The sequence below is a fragment of the Thalassophryne amazonica genome, chromosome 4 (genome assembly GCF_902500255.1).
Source record: "Thalassophryne amazonica chromosome 4, fThaAma1.1, whole genome shotgun sequence".
Classification (NCBI taxonomy): domain Eukaryota; kingdom Metazoa; phylum Chordata; class Actinopteri; order Batrachoidiformes; family Batrachoididae; genus Thalassophryne; species Thalassophryne amazonica.
In genome coordinates this window covers 15,767,313-15,787,391 of record NC_047106.1, presented here as the reverse complement: position 1 = coordinate 15,787,391, position 20,079 = coordinate 15,767,313, and the positions used below count along the sequence as shown (strand labels likewise).

At 44.5% G+C, this 20,079-nt stretch overlaps 1 protein-coding gene across 1 annotated transcript in view; it reads left to right on the top strand.

Moving 5' to 3' along the window:
- The window catches only part of lrfn1 (leucine rich repeat and fibronectin type III domain containing 1), a 639,132-nt gene that overhangs the window by 589,998 nt on the left and 29,055 nt on the right, over positions 1 to 20,079 (top strand). The gene's annotated exons all lie outside the window — the stretch shown is intronic.

Below are 20,079 nucleotides of genomic sequence, written 5' to 3'. Positions count from 1 at the left end.
CCAGGTGGACTTGGCTCGACACCTGGATTTAGAGAGACAGTGGGTTGTGGCGCTGACGGAGATTTCTTATCCTCACACTTGGTTAAATATTCCGGAAAAGCATTACTCTATGTTTCAGGTGAAAAAAATGACGTCCAATAACAAAATCTCCGTTCACTCAACTTCTTTTGAGGCAGGATATTATGACAACTTTGACCTTATTGCAACGCAGATAAACTCTCATTTGAAGAATATAGATCCAAAGATCTCTTTGAAATATGATGATATTCAAAAAAATTTTGTGTGGGAAGGAGACGGTACCTGCCACGTACATTTTGAAACCCCAACGGCGTACATGCTGGGGTTATAGCCTGATAAGTGGTTGAGATGCGGGCCTGGGGCCATGACCTCCCCGCGTTTCCCTGATATAAAAGGAGGGTTATATCATTTTTTCTGTTACACAGACGTTGTTCAGGCTCAGACTGCGGGTGACAGTTTTGCTCCTCTGCTCTGCTGTTTCGAGATCCAAGGGAAGTTTGGAGAAATTATCACGCCAAGATTCAACCCTGCTTATTATATTCCAGTTTCTAAAAGACATATTGAAAAGATACGCGTTGAGATTCATACAGATCAAGACGAGCCTGTTAAATTCACTGATGGACACTGAAAGTGACAGTGTCACTGAAAGTGATTGTCACTTTACACTTTAAACCAACGGGTTAAAAAACAAAAACAATGCAACCTGATATTTATAGATTCATTCCTTATTATGAAAATCAGGTCAGTCACGGTTTTTCCGGCGCCCCCGTTATGTACAGGAAAGGTTTGGGTAACATATTTTCAAAATTATTCAAGTTCGTCACGCCTTTATTTAAACAAGGATACACACTTACCAAACCTCACCTGAAAAACGCCGCCAAAAATATCGTGTCCGATGTGGTGAGCCGTGTGGTTGAAAGGGTGTATCGTCCTCAGGAAGCCAGCGTGCAGGAAGGATCCGGGATCATGGTACTCTGGCGACGCCCCAGGAAACGCCCTCCTGGGAAATGCATAGGCAGGGGTAAAAAACGAAGAGTCTCGCACAAATGTGAAACAGTCCGACAGAACGCCAACAAGAGAAGACCGTCTTGTGATATTTTTTCTTAAGGATGAGCCTGTTATGATATAATTCACCTGAGTGCGCCATGAGCGACCTAGACCTGTTTACTGTCCCAGCAACACAACTCTCGATAGAGGACAGTCAATATGTGGAAATAACTCAGATATCGGCACTGACTGACACCGGGCCAATTGAATTTTTTATCCCCGGAGATGGAGAAAGATACCTGGATTTAAATAACATGCTGATTCATCTCCGGGTGAAAATTACAAAAGCTGACGGGAGTAATCTGGCTGCTGATGCCAGATTACTCTGGTGTCAGTCTGGCGATCACTGTCACCGCCCGCACGTGGGCGGCGACAGTGAGACCTGGAGGGGGGTGATCGGGAAGCACGGCCTCCCCGATCTGAACCCGAGTGGTGTTCAGGTGTTGGACTTCTGTGCTAGTAACAGTTTGTCCATCACGAACACCATGTTCGAGCACAAGGGTGTCCATAAGTGCACGTGGCACCAGGACACCCTGAGCCGGAGGTCGATGATCGACTTTGTAGTCGTATCATCTGACCTTCGGCCGCGTGTCTCGGACACTCGAGTGAAGAGAGGGGCAGAGCTGTCGACCGATCACCACCTGGTGGTGAGTTGGATCCGCTGGGAGGGGAGGAAGCCGGTCAGACCTGGCAGGCCCAAACATATTGTGAGGGTCTGCTGGGAACGACTGGCGGAACCCTCTGTCAGCGAGGTCTTCAACTCCCACCTCCGGGAGAGCTTCTCCCAGATCCCGGGGGAGGTTGGAGACATGGAGTCCGAGTGGACCATGTTCTCCACATCCATTGTTGATGCGGCCGCTTGTAGCTGTGGTCACAAGGTCTCTGGTGCCTGTCGCGGCGGCAATCCCCAAACTCGGTGGTGGACGCCGGACGTAAGGGATGCCGTCAAGCTGAAGAATGAGTCCTACTTATCTTTGTTGGTAGGTGGGACCCCGGAGGCAGCGGACAGGTAGCGGCAGGCCAAGCGTGCCGCAGCCCGTGCGGTCGCAGAGGCAAAAACTCGGGTCTGGGAGGAGTTTGGGGAGGCCACGGAGGAGGACTATAGGTCAGCCTCGAAGAGATTCTGGCAAACCATCCGGCACCTCAGGAGGTGGAAGGAGCTCTCCACCAGCACTGTTTACGGTGTGGGTGGGGAGCTGTTGACCCTGACTGGGGATGTTGTCAGGCGGTGGAAGGAATACTTCGAGGATCTCCTCAATCCCATCGTCACGTCTTCCGAAGAGGAAGCAGAGACTGGGGACTCAGGGGCGGACTCATCCATTATCCATGCCGAAGTCACCGAGGTGGTTAGAAAGCTCCTCGGTGGCAAGGCTCCTGGGGTGGATGAAATCCGTCCTGAGTACCTTAAGTCTCTGGATGTTGTGGGACTGTCTTGGCTGACACGCCTCTGCAACATTGCGTGGCAATCGGGGACAGTGCCTCTGGATTGCCAGACTGGGGTGGTGGTCCCTCTGTTTAAGAAGGGGGACCGGAGGGTGTGTTCCAACTATAGGGGGATCACACTCCTCAACCTCCCCGGTAAGGTCTATTCCAGAGTACTGGAGAGGAGAATTCGACCGATGGTCGAACCTCGGATTCAGGAGGAGCAGTGTGGTTTTCGTCCTGGTCGTGGCACACTGGACCAGCTCTACACACTCCATCGGGTGCTCGAGGGTTCATGGGAGTTCGCCCAACCAGTCCACATGTGTTTTGTGGATCTGGAGAAGGCATTTGACCATGTCCCTTGGGGCACCCTGTGGAGGATGCTCCGGGAGTACGGGGTCCGGGGTCCTTTGCTAAGGGCTATCCGGTCCCTGTACGACCGCAGCAGGAGCTTGGTTCGCATTGCCGGTAGTAAGTCAAACCTGTTTCCAGTGCACGTTGGCCTCCGCCAGGGCTGCCCTTTGTCACCGATTCTGTTCATTATTTTTATGGACAGAATTTCTAGGCGCAGCCAGGGTGTAGAGGGGGTCTGGTTTGGGAACCACAGAATCTCGTCTCTGCTGTTTGCGGACGATGTGGTTCTGTTGGCTTCGTCAAATCAGGACCTTCAGCGTGCACTGGGGCGGTTTGCAGCCAAGTGTGAAGCATCCGGGATGAGAATCAGCACCTCCAAATCCGAGGCCATGGCCCTCGACCTGAAAAAGGTGCTTTGCACTCTTCAGGTTGGTTGAGTGTCCTTGCCTCAAGTGGAGGAGTTTAAGTATCTTGGGTTCTTGTTCACGAGTGAGGGACGGATGGAGCGTGAGATCGATAGACGGATCGGTGCAGCATCTGCAGTGATGTGGTCGCTGTATCGGACCGTCGTGGTGAAGAGGGAGCTGAGTGGGGGGCAAAGCTCTCGATTTACCAATCGATCTATGTTTCGATCCTCACCTATAGTCATGAGATTTGGCTTATGACCGAAAGAACAAGATCACGAGTACAAGCGGCCGAGATGAGTTTCCTCCGCAGGGTGGCTGGGCGCTCCCTTAGAGATAGAGTGAGGAGTTCGGTCACTCGGGAGGAGCTCGGAGTCGAGCCGCTGCTCCTCCACATCGAAAGGAGTCAGTTGAGGTGGCTCGGGCATCTTTTCAGGATGCCCCCTGGACGCCTCGCTGGAGAGGTGTTCCGGGCACGTCCCATTGGGAGGAGGCCCCAGGGAAGACCCAGGACACGCTGGAGGGACTACATCTCTCGGCTGGCTTGGGAACGCCTTGGGGTTCCCCCGGAGGAGCTGGGGGAGGTGTGTGTGGATTGGGAGGTCTGGGCGGCTTTGCTTGAGCTGCTGCCCCCACGACCCGACTCCGGATAAAGCGGAAGAAAATGGATGGATGGATATATATATATATATATATATATATATATATATATATATATATATATATATATACGAGGTCTATTAGAAAAGTATCCGACCTTATTATTTTTTTCAAAAACCATATGGATTTGAATCATGTGTGATTACATCAGACATGCTTGAACCCTCGTGGGCATGCGAGAGTTTTTTCACGCCTGTCGGTTACGTCATTCGCCTGTGGGCAGTCTTTGAGTGAGGAGTCGTCCACCCGCTCGTCGATTTTTTTCATTGTTTAGGAATGGCTCAGAGACTGTTGCTTTGTTTGATAAAAATTTTTTCAAAACTGTAAGGCACAACTGAGTGGACACCATTCAATAAATTCAGCTGGTTTTCGGTAAAAATTTTAACGGCTGATGAGAGATTTTGGTCTGGTAGTGTCGCTTTAAGGACGGTCCACGGCGCCTGACGGCGATCTGCGCTTCGAGGCGGCAGCGTCTCGCCGTTTCAAGTTGAAAACTTCCACATTTCAGGCTCTGTTGACGCAGTAAGTCGTCAGAGAACAGAGAACTTTCAGAAGAAGTCGGCATGAGGAGTTTATTCGGACATTCCATTGTTAACGGTCATTTTGTAATGAAAGAACGTGCGGGCAGAGTCGCATGTCGGGCTGGACCCGACCACGGGGGGTCGCGGCAGGAAAAACACCTCCGTTGGAAATCTTAACGGGCAAGTTGGAACATGCCCAAGCTGTTAAACAATTTCTCAGTTACTCACTTGTTGAAAGCCATTAAAAGCCGCCTGAATTCTACAAATGGTTTTCAACACGGAGGTGTTTTTCCTGTCGCGGCGCACACAGATTTGCCGAGTCGTCACGGAAACGACTCGGCGAATTTGCGCGTACGTCTTTCATTAAAAAAATGTCCTTAAACAGTGGAATGTCCGCATAAATTCCTCATGCCGGCCTCTTCTGAATCTTCTCTGTTCTCTCACGATGTCCTGGGTGAATTAAGCCTTAAATTAGGATGTTTTCAGCTCGAAACAGGCCGACGACAGCGCCTGGAAGCGCTGCAGGACGTCCTGCTCCGTGGGAAGTCCTTACACCGACAGAAACACCCCATAATCTCTCATCAGCCGTTAAACTTTTCACAGAAAACCAGCTTAATTTCTCGAATAGTGTCCACTCGGATATTCCTCACAGGTCCAGAAAAAATTTTGATAAAGCAACGCGCGCCGTCTCGAGCAACGTGTGAAACAAAGGAATTCAGCCGAGAGGGCGGGACCACATCTCACTCAAGGCCTGCCCACAGGGAAATGACGTCACCGACACGCGTGAAAAAACTCACGCATGCGCATGAGGGTTCAAGCATGATTGGTGTAATCGCATGTCATTCAAATCCATATAGTTAAAAAAAATAATAAAAGGGTCGGTTTATTATCTAAGAGACCTCGTATATATATATATATATATATATATATATATATATATATATATATATATATATATATATATATATATATATATATATATATATATAGTAAGTCCCTTCGGCTGCTCCCTTGTTTGCACTCGGGGTCGCCACAGCAAATCCAAGGTGGATCTGCATGTTGAATTGGCACAGGTTTTATGCCGGATGCCCTTCCTGACGCAACTCCACATTACATGGAGAAATGTGGCAGGGGTGGGATTTGAACCTGGAGCCTTCTGCACTGAAACCAAGTGCATTAACCACTTGGCCACCACCCCTATATATATATATATATATATATATATATATATATATATATATATATATATATATATATATATATATATATATATATATATATATATATATATATATATATATATATTAAAGCAAAAAGCACTGCAGGTGACGATCAGATCAGGCCGTGCCAGACATCGTCCATTTCACGAATGTGAGCGGGATTTTTATGCTCCAAACAGCTGGATATCTGCTTCAACATTCCACCAAAATTATCACAGTGTTTCAGATCGTTGAAGATGTTTTCAGCCACACCCTGGACTCTCGCCGGTGAGGGAAATATGTAATGGCTTGCCAGCAATTTGAGCACTGCAGGAATAAACCGCTCCGTCCAGAGGCTTTTTATCACACGATGGAAATTGATTGGGTAAAAGAATTCAGATACCTCTTCCAGGCATTCGTGCTGCGTCTGACTCGGATGCTCGACCTGACAGCCGTAATAGAGTTCCTTTCTACAATTCGCAATCACTCCTGCCAGCAGATGGATGACGGGCAGTTTTGTTGTTTTCAAAAATTCGTCGGAGAGAAGTCAGTCTGGCTGGTCACCGATGACTGGTGTGACGCACGTCTCGCCACACAGCGCTTCTTGTATCAGGTGGGGTAGGAGGGATGTTTCACCCCAGACCTCCGCCGGAGCCATAGGTTGACCCCTGACGTAAACACTGGGGGGTGATCCTGGTCCGTCGTCTAAAATTACAGATGGTGACCAAGGGTACACCCCTTCGGCTTATTCGCCCCACATCACCGATGCTTCAGCTGATGAAAGCTTGCGATAACCAGGCCAGGATTCTGGCGGTGAGGTGAAGAGGTCCTGCGAGCAGCCTTCTTCCTCGTAGCCGGTGTAATGACAGTGAAAGCTTGAGTCATGATGTCGGTTGTCGAATGGTAGCACATCCTGGCCCGCTGATGAATATATATAGTCGGGCGGGGTGGAAGTGGCCAGATTCCGCTTAACAAAAGAAAGGGGTCAGGTTTCTTCTGACTCCGATAATGTCTTTATATTCCAGCCAGGGCCTAAAAAGCCCTCTGATTCTGTCCCCATATGCCGAAAACATTTTTCCCACGTCGGTACCGGGGCTTCTACGACGGCCTGCTGATTACTGTGGATGCGTTCCAAGGTCATCCTGGCCGTAGTGGATATCCCAGCAGGATATCTGTCGAAGGTCACTTTATACAGAGAGCTGGCATAACCGGTCCATGTAATCTGAAAATGTTTTTTGTTCTCAGCACGGATTGTCTGAGGATCTGCTAAAACATCCCCTCTCAAATAAGCAGCAACCACGGTGGACATAACGCTCCAGTCATATGTGCACAAAGTCACTTTCGGGGTGTGGGGCTCGATCGAGGGTAACATGTAAAAAAAAAACTCAGGGTTGCTTTATACGCTTCGAAAATATACCCCAGACCGGCTCCTGACTCAAAATTCACTACCCCAGCCAGGTGGTCGAGCGGTAGAGGCGATTTTACACGATTTATGTATAATTTTACCTTCTTAGGCGCTGCCCTATCATTAGAGACCGTTGCAATATTTGCCGGAGTTTCGGCTATGCAGCGTGAAGTTAAAACACGTCGGGCCATCGCGGTTTGAAAAGCGAGATATTCCACCTCAGCACCAGCTTTAAAGAGAGACACACACACACGCATGCACGGGCGCACGCACACATCTCCTGCAATGGGCGTTTCTGTCAGAACCGTTTTTAAAAGGGTTAATCCCACAGGTCTCCCAGACTAAACAATAGTTTAATGAATTAAATAATTACATTTTATAAAGAATTAAACAATTACTTTTTATAAATCTTTATTTTATATATAATATTATAGCGTCAGAGACTCTTGGAAGGGGTGAACCCCAGTCGATGCAAATTGGGCAGACATGCCCATACATGCTCAGACTAGCATTCAATGCAAATTAGGCTGATAGGACATCTGTGTGTGAACTAATTATGGATGGGCGGGACTCCGGAGGTGGCCTCACGCTGATTGGCTGTGATGTCATAGGGGTGGGATTAGGGGAGGGGTTATGGGCGGGCTCACGCTGATTGGCTGTGACACATCATAGGGGCAGGACTAGGGAGGGGTTGGGGGGCAGGGCTTAGTGACATAGTCGATTCTGATTGGCTGTGACACGTCATAGGGGCAGGATTAGGGGAGGGGTTAGGGGCGGGGCTTAGTGACATAGTCGATTCTGATTGGCTGTGACATCATCCATCAAAATTTTGACAAGAGGTGGGGTATTATTCTCTCTCTTATATATAGAGAGAGAGAGAGAGAGAGAGAGAGAGAGAGAGAGAGAGAGAGAGAGAGATAGAGCAGGTGGGATCTTCACGACACAGTTCGTCCTATTGCATGAAGCAAAGGCATGCTCGTGTAAATGGGCCTTTAGACCAACCGCTTCTGTTCTGTCACCATTTGCAGCATTCCTCTGTAAATATTCTCTTATTTACTGCACTATTAGTCTTTTTCCTCTTCTGCAGGGTGAACATTGCCCTATGGCTGAAGAGTGTTTAAATTCTTGATCATGAAGATCACTGCACAAAAGAGGTGGAAAAGGTCTTGCGGTGGGGAAAGTAAAACCCTCATAGGGATGACAAAAAACTGTCAACTGACAGCTGGGATCTGAGATTTGTTCATGGCGTATCAACCACTGCTGCAACAGACATCTGAACGACACTTTGCTCTGAGGTGCTTCAGTCCTGCAACATCAGGGAAGCTGGAGACATTTGTGTCTCTTTCAGTTTAGAGAATACAATGTATGTATGTATGTATGTATGATGTATGTCACCTTTAATACAACCCCAATTCCAATGAAGTTGGGATGTTGTGTAAAATGTAAACAAAAACAGAACACAATGATTTGCAAATCCTCTTCAACCTCTATTCAATTGAATACACCATAAAGACAAGATATTTAATGTTCAAACTGATAAACTTTATTGTTTTTGTGCAAATATTTGCTCATTTTGAAATGGATGCCTGCAACACGTTTCAAAAAAGCTGGGACAGTGGTATGTTTACCACTGTGTTACATCACCTTTCCTTCTAACAACACTCAATAAGTGTTTGGGAACTGAGGACACTGCTGAAGCTTTGTAGGTGAAATTCTTTCCCATTCTTGCTTGATGTACGACTTCAGTTGTTCAACAGTCCGGAGTCTCTGTTGTCGTATTTTGTGCTTCAGAATGTACCACACATTTTCAGTGGGGAACAGTCTAGTACCTGTACTGTTTTACTATGAAGCCACGCTGTTGTAACACGTGCAGAATGTGGCTTGGCATTGTCTTGCTGAAATAAGCAGGGACGTCCCTGAAAAAGACGTTGCTTGGAAGGCAGCATGTGTTGCTCCAAAACCTGGATGTACCTTTCAGCATTGATGGTGCCATCACAGATGTGTAAGTTGCCCATGCCATGGGCACCCCTCCCCCCATACCATCACAGATGCTGCCTTTTGAGCTGGTAACAGTCTGGATGGTTTTTTTCCTCTTTTGTCCGGAGGACATGACGTCCATGATTTCCAAAAACAATTTGAAATGTGGACTCATCAGACCACAGCACACTTTTCCACTTTGCGTCTGTCCATTTCAAATGAGCTCAGGCCCAGAGAAGGCGGCGGCATTTCTGGATGTTGTTGATGTATGGCTTTCACTTTGCATGGTAGAGTTTTAACTTGTACTTGTAGATGTAGCGATGAACTGTGTTCACTGGCAATGGTTTTCTGAAGTGTTCCTGAGCCCACTCAATAAGATCCTTTACACAATGATGTCGGTTTTTAATGCAGTGAGAGATCGAAGGTCACGGCCTTTCAATGTTGGTTTTCGGCCTTGCTGCTTACATGTAGAAAGTTCTTCAGATTCTCTGAATCTTATGATTATACTATGGACTGTAGATGATGGAATCCCTACATTTCTTGCAATTGAACATTGAGAAACATTGTTCTTAAACTGTTAGACTATTTTTTCACGCAGTTGTTTACAAAGTGGTGATCCTTGCCCCATCTTTGCTTGTGAACGCCTGAGCCTTTGGGGGATGCTACTTTTATACCCAATCATGACACTCACCTGTTTCCAATTAGGTATTCTTTGAGCATTCATCAACTTTCCCAGTCTTTTGTTGACCCATCCCAGCTTTTCTGAAACGTGTTACAGGCATCCACTTCAAAATGAGCAAATATGTGCACAAAACAAAAAAGTCTATCAGTTTCAACATTAAATATCTTTCATTGGAATTGGGGTTGTAATTAAAGGACCTGAATTGGTGACATCATCATCATGCTTGTGATTTACTCCCGTAATAAATCTGAGTGTGAGCAGATGCATTTCATAATTGAAAACGTATTACTGTTTCCAACGTCAGTTGGCATGAAAGGTCATGCTGCTGTGCAGCAGGGCACAAAAATAAACTCCGCTTCACGTCGGCCACTCTCCTGCTGTCTGCATATTGATTTATCGACCGTCACTAATATCAACCAATAAGGCAGAAATAGTAATGCAGAGTGGACCTGCCCTTTTCTTTGAATTCACTTGGTTGTTCGGGCATCTCTTCACGTCCTTTCTCACTTTCTCAAACCCATTAAGACTGACGCTTTGCTGTTCGGGCTGCTCGACATCATCTTAATGCAATTCAAAGACCTACATTCTCCTTCAGAGTTGCCATGGCAACAAAGTCCCCCTCTCCCCCCTTCCCAAGATCCTGAAAGATCAATAGCGTATCCTCGATGGTGCAGCAGGAAGTGCTGTGGCACAGATGGTCCTCTGAGAAACCATCAGCTTTGTGGCCTAGTTACCGTTTGAAAACGAACACAATCACAGTTACAATCAGCTGGAACTAACCTGGGTGGCAGCATTATATGAATAGCAAGCAATAAATCACAGTTTTGATGAAATTTTTCCACCGCAGCTCTTATGTAAGATTTTATTCAAAAGCAGGCCTGACGCGTGCAGCCGTACAGCCTAATTTAGTGCTGTAACTTCACGTCCATCTCATAGAATGAAGTTGAGAAAATTAATTTTGACAAGCCAGGCGCTAAAATGCCAGGAATAAAGTAGCATTGTTGAATAAATAAATAGTCTCTCGGGGGTTGGAAATATTAACACAGATACCTGCTGGTGAGAAGCATCAATATACATACTGAAATAGCTGGCATCGTCGCCTTGGTACATGGAGTTCCACAAAGGAAGTGCCAAATTTTGAGTCCACAGTGAAACAGGAAATGTCAAATGTCAAACACTTCCTGGATCGACACTTCCTGGATTGACAGACAAGATCCCATGGAATCTCGTGGGAACTCAGTGGCAAGTTCACACTGAAACAGGAAGTGCCAAATTTTGAGTCTACAATGAAACAGGAAATGTGGAGGCCAGGGTTGCACTGGACTCCCCTGAAATCTGATTGGACACAGATGATTAAAATGTCATGGCACCACACGTCTGGTTGAAAAGAGCTGCATTTTGAAATCAGTGAGTCATTTTAACTGCTATGTTCCTCCTGTCCAGTAGTTGGTGCTGTGTACCACAAAAGGTTCTTATCCACCTTACTAGAAGAAGAAAAATGTTTGCCTCAGATTTGAACTGAACACGTCATTTGAACCATGGACTAATAATGATACTAAAGTTATACAGGGGTGTAAACAACCGTACTTTATGCCACAAATTAGGTCCAGGTTGTTAAAAGCGGCATTTCTCCTTTAATTCCGGTTGTCTTATATATGTGTGTGTCTCCAATGATTTTTGAACGAGCAAGCAGCTGTTGATTAAATAACCTCTTAAATCACCTCTTAAACCTCTTAAGTCCTCTTAATAAGGACTTAAATCACCTCTTAATTTTGCTCTCTGACACCAGGATGATGTATTTCACTTAAAAATACACATGCCATGGAGTGTTTCTCAACTGTACTCAAAAGTATTGGAACTCTTGGTATTTCACACATTTTAATTTGTTTATGCCATTTCAAATACAAATAAATAGTAAAAGAAAGTCCCTTCGACTGCTCCCTTGTTTGCACTCACCACAGCAAATCCAAGGTGGATCTGCATGTTGAATTGGCACAAGTTTTACGCCGGATGCCCTTCCTGACGCAACTCCACGTTACATGGAGAAATGTGGCAGGGGTGGGATTTGAACCCAGAACCTTCTGAACTGAAACCAAGTGCATTAAACCCCTTGGCCACCACCCCCTTTTCAAATACAAATAAATAAATAAATACATCTAAAGTTATCTTCCTTAAACTCAAACTGAAAGCAAATGTCTACAACTTGATATAAATTACAGTAATTAAAAATATAAAATCCAACTTCCTGATGAAGTAGTGTAGTGGAGGATTTTCTTAAAAAGAAGACCTGAAAGTTCAGCTACAGTTTGCCAGAAAGTACATCTGAGATGCAAGCCTAGATTTGATGTTTTGGTGAAAGAAACGTTTGCATTTGTCTGAACAAAACTAGCAATAAAACTGATTATTATTTACAGGTATTATCAAGTTTTAGTGGGGGACTTAGACAAATTTCACTGCCAGCTCGACAGTGATTGTCTGGTGACTGTTTTCATGTTAACAGTGCGAATGGCCGCACATTTTCTAAGTACCATGCGAGCGGTGTTAGATGTTCGTGTGTGTCACCTGGAATTTGGCTGACACCTGGAACAGCAGATAAGAAGTCCATATCTGGGCATTGTGTTTGCAGCAGCAACAGCCCTGATTCATGATGAGCTCCTTAATGCATAAAGAGGTGGAGCGTGGGTGGCTCAAAACAACAAAAGAATTTACTGTATTCACTGAATTTTAGATGGTCCAATAAGACATTTCACCACAACAAGCCGTACTGTGCCACGTGTTTGTAATAAAATGCTCAAAACAACGGACAGCCTCCACAACAGCTAGCAGCCACTGCCAGGGGACTCTGAGTTACAGTCGTGTATTCCAAAACATAGGGTTGCTGGGCTCAGCGACTGTCACTCAAAGTGACGACGACCACAATTATATAGAACTTTATGACTTCATTATCTATCTATGGAGACCAAAACAGTTTTTGTTTTGTTTTTTACCAGGCTGGTTTATTTCTGCTCTAAAGTTTGACATTTTAACATGGTCTCCTGTGGGAATGTGCTTCTTTGTGGGGGCACGCTCATGCATGATCAAGGAACTGCGACTTTTCCTTCTTCCAGTAGGGCTTCCCCGAGGCTATCAAAGCTTACCCCTTGCTTTTGACCAAACTATCATTCCACAAGGTTCTGGTGAGAACCATAATGTCAATTGTTAGGGCAATGGAAGAGTAAGTCCTACTCAATGTTACCATTTTGGGTTTTTTGTTTCAAGGTGGGTTTTTTTACGTTTTTTAATGCTTTTTAAATTTAGTGTAGCCATAAAGTCATCTCTCTCAGCATTTAACAAGCTGTCCGTCTCTTAATCCCCACGCACCACAGCATGTATTTTAGAATGTCACGTGACTCTTTCTGTACGTGAAGTGATCTGCTGTAGCAGAAAAAGTGTTGTCATTGCAGTTTTGCAAATTAAGGCTTTTTTCAAATCTCCTGAAAAACCACCTCGTGTGAGTTGAAAAACCCTTTTGCAATATTTGAGGGTTTTTCCCAAAAAAATACACATGCATCCATTAACCCTCTGGAGTCCAGGGTATAATTGGCTGTTTTTGACTACTGTTGGTTTTGCCTTTATAATTTACCTTTAAAAAGTGTTTACCTGACCTTGTTTGGTGTCATTTTTTTTTTTTTTTTAGCACAACCTCACCTGTGTGACTTTACAGTTTCTCACTCATTCTGACCTACTGTATTAACACCTGAAGGCACTGTTGGCACCTCATTCTGCCTTTTGTGGCCTTTTGGTGAGGATCTGTGCCTGTCACAATTGGCACAGGAACGTGGTTCTGGCTCCTGTTCTGTGGGACACCTGTTTTGACTGTGCCACACAGTTGACACACCAGCTCCACCATAAAGTCCTTGTGTGTCATGGACTGCACTTGCTTGACACTGCTGATCTCATGATGCAAGATGAATGCATTTGTGGTTGCAATGTCAAGGACTCCACCCATGTTTTTTATTATAAGCCAACACTGGGGTAGGACAGGGAATGTCTTTTACGGTCTAGCATCCATACTTCTCATCCTTCACCCTTCTCCACACTGTCTCACCCAAAAACCCATGATGGATGGTGGACCACACAGGCATCTCCCGTGTGTCCATCCACGTTACAAACACCAGAGGCCCCTCTCTTATTCATCTTATAGATCCTCTTTCAGATTTTTTTTTTTTTGTGAGAGCATTTGCCCTCCCCCCCTGGGGCATCCTTGTCTGTTCTCCCTGTATGTGCCACATGCCCACACTTCATCTTAGCCAGGCCCATGAAGTTTGGGACTCGTGTAAAAATTGTATAACAGCCCATGCTCACTTGTGGTCACAGTCTTGCCAGTGTAAATGGTGAACTTGAGTGTGTGGCCATTAGTTGAAACAGCCAACACAAAAAGTTTCATGCCCCATTTTGTTGGTTTGTCCTTCAAATATTGAGTCATTCCAGTTATTGCCTTCATCGCCACCATCCTTTCATCCACTGCCAGCTCCTTCCTCGGGTGGTAATAAGCCTTGCAGGCACTGAGGATGTCATCCTAAAGAGGCCTGACTCAAAACAATTTGTCATGACCTGGTGTTCCCTTTTTTTCTATCATTTTCTACATCCTCATCTGGATCACTTAGGTGGACGTTCCAGAATATCGATCTAAATCTGTCTCTGGACATTACTTTTGCTGGAAAGGGTACAGACAAAATACTATTTTGTTTCCAGCAGTCCTGGAGACTTGGCAGTGATAGCAACAACATGTATATCAGAAGTCCAAAAAAATTGTACAGATCTTCCATTTCAATGTCTGTCCAGTTATATTTTTTTCCATAATGCCTTTTTTTGTAGCAATTTTATTAGTGTTGATGCAAATTGTTCTAATTGTGTCAGTTCCAAAAAACAAAAGAAAAGGTCTTTTGGACTTTGGGTGGAAAGTGTATCATCAACCTGGACTCCTGGTGTTCTCTGAGGCTGAAATCTGCTTACTGCTGGAGCGGTGTCTGCGTCCTCCTCCGTGTTCCAGCAGTCAGTGCTGGGACGTGTCTCTACTGCGCATCCGAGCGGAGATCTGGATCTAGAAACAGAAGCACGTGCTCCGACCCTCTGTTCAGATCTCTGTGCACACATTGGTGGATCCACCTGCTTTAGTTGCTCCTCCAGAACAAAAGAGGGATCATCTCTTTCAGCACCAGAATCCTCACTGTTTGTTTCAGACTCTGACAACGTGCTGAGCGCTCGGTGTTCCTCCATTTCAAAAAAATAACTGAAGCTCTTGCTCAACAATCAGAAAATGCCTCATTTTTACAAGAAATCTCCAAACAACAACAAAACACTAAAAACACACGTTTTCCACCAGTAATAAAGAGAACGACCACACAATCAGAACCACGTGGGGTGGGTGGGCTGCGATCAAACACACATGGGGTTAGTGAACACGTGGGGTTAGTGACTTCTGAATGGTGGAAAATTCATGAGCCAGCCAACCAGTGAGGAAGAAGGAGTCATATTTCTTCCCACCACTGACACTGCTACAGCAGAGAAGGAAATGATCCATAAATGCACAGTGAAAAATGACAATAATATTAAAGAAAAAGCATGGAGTTTTCAATCTGCCTCACAGTACAGCAGATTATTACATCCCCTTAATTAGGTCATGTGACTTTTCACACGAGGGCGCGTCAGTCGACTCCAGAGGGTTAAACTCATTTTCAAGTCGTTAATTCAAATTGCACAATTTGGAGGGTAATGGAAACCGGACTAGTGACTGATTCATAGATGTGCATGCATCTGATATTGGCCTGTTTCAGTTTGGAGCGTATGTCCACTTGAATGTAGAAAACGAAAGTAATAGATTAATTTTGCTGCAGCTACACCTATTATTATTATTATTATTATTATTATTAACTCTATCCAAACAACATGCTGTCTCGCAGGGTTTCCTGCTTCATTGTTTATTTCATTTTTTATTACATTTATTATCATTGCGTGGGTTTCCTCGGGTCACTCTGGTTTCCTCCCACAATCAAAAAGCATGCATATAGGGTCTGCTCATTTCTCTGCCCCTGACCAAGGCAGAGTCTCTACATCTGGAGTTGGTCCTTGGGCGCCGGACTGTGGCTGCCCACTGCTCCTAATGGATGGATTGTGTCTAATTGTAAACTAGGATGGGTTAAATGCAGAGGACAGATTTCATTGTATGTATGTATGTATATGTACAATGACAATAAAGGCTCTATTCATTCATTCAGTAGTAGTAATGGTGGTCTGCACCTCTCTAAATATGTTGAAGAATAAGAATAGGTTTGCTGAGGACACCACCATCTTGGGCCTCATCACTGACAATGACGAGACTGCCTACAGAGATAAGGTGAAATCACTGACCAGCTGGTGCCAGGAGAATAACCTCTCTCTGAACATCAGCAAAACTAAGGAGATGATAGTGGACTTCAGGAGACAGCGCGGAGGTCAGCACTCCCCCATCCACATCAACAACACCGAGGTGGAGCAGGTCAGCAGCATCAAGTTCCTCGGCGTCCACATCACCGAGGACTTATCCTGGACCTTACATGCAGACACTGTGGTTAAGAAAACCCAGCAGAGACTCTACTTTCTGAGAAGGCTGAAGACGTTTGGCATGAACACCACCATCCTCACGAACTTCTACAGGTGCATCATCGAGAGTGTGCTGATGGGCTGCCTCACAGTGTGGTACGGGAGCTGCACCAGCCAGAGTCAGAAAGCACTGCAGAGGGTGGTGTGCACGGCTGAGGACCTCACTGGCAGCAGTCTTCCCACCATCCAGGACATTTACCACAGTCGGTGCCAGCGTAAGGCACGCAGCATCATTAAGGATCACACTCACCCCGCAAAAGGACTATTCGAACTGTTACCCTCTGGCAGGAGGTATAGGAGTCTGCCAGCCCATACCAAAAGACTCAGGAACAGTTACCATCCACAGGCTGTCAGACTACTGAACTCTAAATAACACAGAACTATGATAATAACACTGCACTAAGCCACTTCTTTAACACTATATGTCTGTTGCTGTTATCAATGTGACTGTATCTTTTATGTCACCACCTTACCTTTCATAACTCATCTCAGTTTTTACTATTTATTATTACCTGTGCAATAACTTGCTAAACAACTGTGCAATATGTCATGTGCAATAATACTATGTGCAATATGAACAATACTACAACCTATGAATGCTACAACCTGACTACTGCTGACTATTATTTTTTTTTATTCTTTATTTTTATTTTTTTTTTACATATGCTTATATTTTCGGTATTGATATTGCATGCTATTAGTACTTCCTGCGGGTTTGAACAGTCCTTCTCATCCTAAGCATTTCATTGCACTGTTGACTCTGTGTTAACCTGCATATAATCAATAAATTATCTTGTATCTTGTATCGTGTAAGAACATGAAGGTAATAAAGAATATACAGCAAAATGTTTTACTACTTGGAATGCAGGATCCATCCAATCTGTGTTGACAATTTAATTCGGTTTGTGTGTGTGTATACACACACACACACACACACACACACACATATATATATATATATATATATATATATATATATTATATATATATATATATATATATATATATATATATATATATATATATATATATATATATACACACACAAACTGTACAAAAAGTCACGTAAAGCTGCATCAGCTTGTCACTACGTGTCATGATGACCGATGATGAAATAACACAAATCAAATTTAGAACCAATCCAAAGGTGACCCATAGAACTTTCATCTAAACCCAAAAGTGGATATATTAATTTCTAAAAATAGCAGCGCGGTCTGGAGGTTGAAATACCTTGAGGCTAAACGCACCACATTTATAATGAGGTGGACCAAAACAGAACCAGATGGTGACACATAACGCAGCACTCGCTAACGAGATGTTCATTAATGAGGAGGCATCAGTCTGGCATTGCAGTGATTCTAACTCCTAATTAACTCATTGACTTCAGCAGATATTGTAGAGAAACGACGAATGATCACATAAGATGTTAATTTATCTCAGGACATGTAGGTGCTTTTTCCTCGATCTTCTGTGCGCACAGATACAGCTTGGGACTCCGACGAGGGCGGTTGCATCTCCTCCACTCTCCCTTATCTCTCTGCCTTTAACCTTCAAGTCCCTACTTCACCAGACTGTGAATTCCTCAAAACTATATTGGATTCTGGATCTATCTATACTACTATTGGATTAACCATGGAATTGATCAGCTGGTCTCTGAACGCTATTGACACCATTTTTTCTACAAGAAGGTCAGGACCAGGGGATCCTACCTGCCCAGATGGAACGTATCCTGCGGGCTATGTCCTCAACTCCTCGGGGTCTTGGCGTGTTGCATGCTTGGCCCCTTTCTCCATTGAGGACGTCAAGGATTTATTCATTTTTGGTAGCAGGGCTGGTACTTTTTGGTTTATGTGCTGCCCTGATCTACCGGAAAATTGGCAAGACGGCGTCATCAAGAACCACGGGCCCTCGCTTGTCCGTCATGATTAACGAGGTTGGCAAGGCAGTGCATTCTCAGACTGTGTTGACTCTTGAACTCAGACACAAATTGGATGACACCTTGGAGCTGATGCGTGCCTTGCAGTTGAAGCTGAAGGTTTCAGAGGGCGGTGAATATTCTTAATTCATAATTGGGAATATTCTAAATTCATAATTGGGATTTGGCTGATCAAGTGGAACTGTTAAAAGTGTTTTTCACTGCTCAGCTACAACACTCCAGGTTTATCTAGCCTCAAGGACAAATTGCCCACTGTTTACCTCCAGAGAAATTTATTCAGGCCTTGGTGAGATTATTCAGCTCCATTCTTATCTCAATCCACAAAGACAATAAACTGACAGACTTACACATGGATTGAAGCATGCTCCATCTTTTCCCATTCACCTCCCTTCCTGCCCCCCCTGCGGCAGGCCCCGGTTCTTCCCAAGCTGGCAGGCGGTGCGACTCCAGTTGCAGCGGCTACCACACACATCGCCTCAATTTGGAAAACGGACTGTTTCAAGTTTAGTGCACATAAACAATGTCAAATGTATATGTGTTGTCTTAATTCTGATGTGTGCCATTATTACGATAAACAAGTAATAATTGTGGATTAATTGCTGTTTGTCTGTGGAATGTGAGTGTGGCAATCTCGTTGTTGTAATGACAATGATAACTAGGACTGCAAGCAGTCATATACGGGCCCTCGTTCCGCGTGACCGCCTACCAAGGCTATTGTGTCCCCTTGTGACCAGATGTGGGCATGTGCATAAAAGGAGCAACCACTCATCACACAGTTAAAATTTCAAGCAAATCACACAATGCATGAAGGAGCTATGACATGTTGATGGTTCATCCACTAAGGGGCGTTCAGTGTACAAACAGAGGTGGCGGGTGTGTTCAGGGGCCAACCATCATCACACATGTGAAGCTTCAAATCAATCAGGCAAAGCATGAAGGTGTTATCATGAATTGATGTTCCATGGCGAAGGGTCAAAATGGCAGCGCCATAACGGCCACACCCTTCAACATAGAGAAAAGCTTTCAATGTGTATACACACACACAAACCTGCAGACTCACCTGAGGTGTAAATCGGATAAATATGCCCCATTTCCAGGTTTCCTAAAATATCTGATGCTATTCACACAAATATTAGATTTAAAAAAAAAACTATTTTGCATTGTGGAAACGTTTGCTACATTGTTGCTAAACATTTAGCTCTTCTGTCTGTGTCCGATGACAGTGACAATGTCTATAATGTCTATTTGTCCATATTCACCCCTAGTGAAGGATGAGATAATTACATATTTCTCCAAATAAAAGTTTAACAGTTTGTCATAGTAAGTTCTGATGGAAAAAAGCCCAAATCATTCCGTCATTTCCTCACAATGAAACAACGACGAGAGGGGTGGAGCAGTGCTCACTCAAAGCCTGCCCACAGGCGAATGATGCAACCGACAGGCGTGGAAAAACTCACGCATGCGCACGAAGGTTCAAGCTTGGCTGACGTAAAAACATATGAATCAAATCCATATAGTTTTTGAAAAAAATAAAAAGGTACAATACTTTTCTAACAGACCTCGTAAATATGTTTATTCCTGCTTCAAAGTTTGACATTTTAACATGGATTTCTAAGAGAATCTGCTCTCTCTCTTTTTTTTTTTTTTTTTTTTTGAGCTACACTTAAGCAGCCAGTCAGGGAATTTGGGATGACCCCATAAAAAACACAATTAGCAATGGAATAAAAAGGAAAAACATCAGGGAAATCTGTAGAAGAAAACACAGTGTTTTCAGAATGCTGAAGAACAGGATAAATGACTTTGTAGTTGCACAAACCAGAGCAAACCCTTTGT